Consider the following 4,849-nt stretch of genomic DNA (forward strand, 5'->3'; position numbering starts at 1 on the left):
GTATTTTCATCTGGTATTCCACGTCAGGTAAGGGCGCCCTGCCTACTATGCACTCAGCCTTTCTGTCCTCCAGGGTAAGTGTAAACTCCAAGTGTCCATGCCCTACTGATGATCTAAACCTAACATTATTATATTGTCATAATAAACATTATAAAACATTAATAGGATGACAGAATTATGCAGAACCATTTGTTACTTATTGATACAGACCGTAGTTTCTGACTAACTCGATTAAATTACACACAGCTCCCTTTACAATTCCCCTGGTACAGCATAGTCACCAAAAATCAATACCATGGCCCTTTCCTTCCCGATTGTCCCACTTGCATCTGATTCCAGAAAATTACAAATGTACAGCCTTGAAAACTTCCTAATCTTTTAGTTAGATATTGGTTTGACCAGATCTCTGCCAGTTTTATTTTTCATTTACATGTTCCATCTCTCGTCCATCTAATCGCCTCGTATGTTTTAACCCAATAAAGGAATCCGATGTCGGGACTAAGTCTTTCTGTCTAACTAGTTTAGGAAAATGGTTTGCTCCATCGTACTTCACTGACAGCAGGAAGCGAGTCGTCTTTTAATAAAGGACACTTGGATTTCCATCGGCAGTTTTTACTTTTATGCCACCGTCTGTGTCTTCTGGGAGAGTGATCCTCTTCAAACTTTCAGGTCATTAATTGTGATTACTTTAAGAAAAGAGCTTAATCATTTAGTAGGAACATGAAAGCATTATCAAGTAGCAGAGGAGAAACATAAGCCCTTAAGCACTGCTGGTAATCTTAGGAGGGATAAGAACTGTTCACAAAGTGGTCATTTGAGCAGTTATTTCAGTCTTAACAAAATGACTCTAGCAGGCTAGAGAACTTGGGAATTCTACATGAGAACATTTGAGAGAAAGAATAATGGAAGATGACAAACTGATGAGTTGTGATACTGAAGAGACTCAGGCAAGGTGCTGAGGGCCTAGAAGCAAGGCCAGTCCTTTCTGAGGCACAAGCAGAGATACCCACGTCTTCTTTAGTTAAACATTGGCCTACCGACCGCCAGTGGGCCCGAGTGCAATGGGGTGAAGAAGAGAAGTAATGAGGGCTAAGCGGGGCACGCCTTTCAAAGACGAGGTGTTTCCTTCTTCCTGCCCTCTACCCGTCCCCCTTCTGTCTGATACCCTCCCCCAAGAAGGTGAAATGCCGAAGAGTGTTTTTATTCTAGGGAGCACTGAGTATTAAAAAGCCAGACACATGGGTTTGTCTTCACTTCCTCTCTTATTATAGCAGAAGTTTTAAAAAGGCCACCCTTTCTCTATAACTTACACTCCCCACCCCGGGGGGAACAAAAAGGGGTAAAATGTTAAACTACTTATTCATTAATTAATTCATTCATTCATTAATTAATTAATTAATTTAACAAAGGTAAATGAGATTTAGCTGAAAAGGGCAGAGTGCTGCTCAGGTTGCGTAGTCTGCCTGATGAGGTTCTGTGTAGGTTTAACTGTTTAGGAAACGGGGCCTCTCTGCAGCACCTCATCTGCTTTATCAGTTTTCTTCACTGGGATGTTTGTTTGTCCCAGATTTGTGACACGTTGTTTTCTGTTTGCCATTGAATCTCATGCCTATGTCATATTTTGGGAAATTAGAGCAAAGATAAGTGTTTTAGGCTAAATTTAGACATTTCTGGGCTTGCTGAAAAAAATATTATCTTAATTAATTTGATAGCATCCCAGGGATATTTTTAAAATCTGTTTTTGTGCATTCACTAACCAGATAGAGAAGGTTTTGTTTGTTTGTTTGTTTGTTTAGCCGAGGCAACCCTTGGTTGACCTCACAGACTGCAAAGACCTTGTCAGTTTACAATACCTTATTTTGTATTTTTTACGCCTGCGGCACCTGGTCTTCCTAGGTGGTCTCCCATCCAAGTACTAGCCAGGCCCGACCCTGCTTAGCTTCCGAGATTAGACAGGCTCGGGCTTGTTCAGGATGGCATGGCCATAGACCAGGTGGAGAAGGTTTAAACTTTCAATGGACAAAAACGATCATAATTAAAGAAGCAACAGGAACTGGCCACGATGGCCTTGGAGTTGCCCTCAATCTGATTGAACTCTAAATGAGCTTCTTCCTGACTCCAGCCAGGCCCTGACTCCCTTTACCATAGAAAACTTGTAATTTTAAATTCTTTCTTTACCCCTTTGAAACATGAATCCTCCCAAATGCCTCTTGCCGGTTTAACTACCCAGGAATGTCATCTTCAAGGACTGAGGAGCCATGCCATTCAAACGTAACCATGGAGGAAGGCAGAGCCTCTGGAGCTCAGGCTCCAGGTGGGAAGGTGGCAGGCAAACTTCGATTAGCAAGTAAAGGTGGCCCAGTCACAGAGGGAAAAGTACAAATGCAGGGTAACTCCTCAGCCCTGTCGCCGATCTCCCCACTACAGTCCTCCGCTACGTTTTCAGTAGGTCACCTCAGCACTTAAAAACCCTCTCACTTTTAATTTAGTTGTTTAACCTTATCTAATACATTTTTTGGGGTTGTTGTTTTGACAAACCTTACATAGCATTCACAGCTTGCCAAGTCTGTGAAAACCAGAACTGGAGAAAACAGGCAATGTTTTGGACTTCACTTTTGATGGAAAAGTTACTGGACCCAGAGTGAGTCAGCTCGTTGTTCAAGGTTAACCTCGCCAGGAAGGAGCAGAGCCGAGGTTCGAACCCAGAGTGTCCAGCTCCGCTGTCTCTTCTCCTAAACCAGTCCACAACCGTCATTCACATGAGTCCGAGGTTCATAAGGGTTGATGCAGAATCAAGAGAATAAAAACAGTGGAGACGAATCGAGACACCTGTGTGGGGTGTTGGGATACAGCATGGTTTAAAGTGTTTCTCGATGAAAGGTCTAGTGCTATTAGGGCAGAATTGGTATTCGTGTGGCTTTGAAGACAGAGTTTTATTTAAATTACAGTGGTGAACACAGATCCTGAGGATAGCGTCTTAAGACTCTTTGACTCAGAGCAGGAATGTCTCCTATCTTTTGCCAAGGTTCTCATAAATTATATTTTTCAAATCCGTGAGGTAAATATTCATAATTTCAAGAGAAAACATTCTCTTTCAAATCAACCTAATTTAAGAATACAAACGTTCCACCTTTTGGCTACCTAATTATTTTGTGATATTTTGAAATTTCAATGAATTAGCAAAATATTTTAATGTTCAATTGTGTCTACTCTTCTGCGATAGATGAACTGTGCCTATTTTAGAGAAAGCGTTCTTCAAAGAAGAGAAAAGAGATCAGTAAATCCCAGATGGCTCACCATCCACAAAGAGGATCTTGGCTTTCAGATATTAGCAGTAGATCATCACTAAGAGGACTTCTGTTTGAGAATGTTTCGAGTGTTACTCTTTTTCCTCAGATGTGCAGTTTTGTTTGCTAGCCAGTCTGGCCTGACTCACACGTGATCTTCATGGGTCAGTGCTTCTCAGAAGAGAAGGCCAAAGGCTTCCTTGGTGGTCTTTAGAGACCTTTGCACTTGGTCTGCTGACCTGTAGCCTGATCTGTGATCCCGGCTGTAACACTAAACGCAGTTTAAATCTCCTCCAGGTGATGAACCTTTTCTTTACTCTGAGGCCTGCTTAGCTGATTAATATTTGGTAAACACTCTTACGTGGTTCTGACAACAATTGTTTTTTATTACCAGTTTCTTCTTTTTCCCAGTATTATATTTGTAGTCATTTAGCCAATACCTTAGATCTCTGATCAGAATGCTAAACTCACCGACCTTCATGTGGGGCGTGACCGCATACATCCTGAACAGGAGCAGAATAACATCAGAATCTGGGTCCTTAGCTTAGAGATCTTCACTAAGTGAGCATAACAAAAATGGGGATTTCCCAGCATTATGCTTCTTAATTAATGTCTGCTGATTGAATCAGCCTCTATTCAGCTTATCTTAAGTAGCAATGTATAATTACATGTCAAGAGTGAAATATGAAACCAAAAAAGAAAAAGATTCTCTGACGTTAGTGATGCCTATGTACGCTGATCCCTGGACTGACCTCAGCATATTAGTGTCTATTCTTAACGTCCCTCTTTAACCAGCTTCGTTTGGAGAGAACACCATTTCAGTAATAATACCTGTCTGTCATTTCCAAATCATAGCTTCCCACACAACCCTAGTCCTGGGTGATCCCGAACATGCATTTTCTCTGGACCTGACACGGCGCATCTGAGAAGAGGCACAGCAGCAGAGACAAGTTCTATTATAAATTAGTGACCACTAACTCGATATACTGCCTATAATCTTCACCGTGTTCCTCAGGTCCGATCAGCTCACTCATTCTCTGAAAAGTTATGTCAGCACTCTAACCACGGTCGCTCTGACTACCCTTGCTCTTCTCCCTTCAGTTGTTTGATGACCGTTTCTAATTAATAGAAAATTATAGCCAGATGCTGGGAGCTCATCATGTGTCGGCACCAAGCGCAGAAACACAGTCTTGCTACTTACTCCCCAAGTGCTCTGCTCACCAACGCCATGGGCATCACCTGGCCGTGTGCTAGGAATCTGCACTCAGCACATCCCCTGGTTGATTTTCGCGTGTATTTGAGACACATCGAAGCGAAGAAGACACAGATCGTTTCTTTCTCTCTTCTGAAAAGCAGTTCCTTTGCCTGTTTAAGGCATGAGTCTTTTTTCTTCTCCTAATTTCTCAGAAATGTACTCTGAAATTATTCCTTCGCTTCTCACTGTATTCAGTTTCTCTCTCAGCTACAGTTCTCTGCGCTTACTTTTTAAGTCTCAAATTTCTCTATCAAACACTCTCATTTTTCCAAATAAAATAAAATAAAATAAAATAAAATAAACACAC

The 4,849-nt window shown here is 41.7% G+C and overlaps 1 pseudogene; it reads right to left on the reverse strand.

The window, feature by feature from the left end:
• Positions 1-1,871: 1,871 nt before the first annotated feature.
• Positions 1,872-1,990, reverse strand: LOC111741108 (annotated as a pseudogene).
• Positions 1,991-4,849: the final 2,859 nt, after the last annotated feature.

Source organism: Pteropus vampyrus, unplaced genomic scaffold, assembly GCF_000151845.1.
Source record: "Pteropus vampyrus isolate Shadow unplaced genomic scaffold, Pvam_2.0 Scaffold73, whole genome shotgun sequence".
Lineage (NCBI taxonomy): Eukaryota > Metazoa > Chordata > Mammalia > Chiroptera > Pteropodidae > Pteropus > Pteropus vampyrus.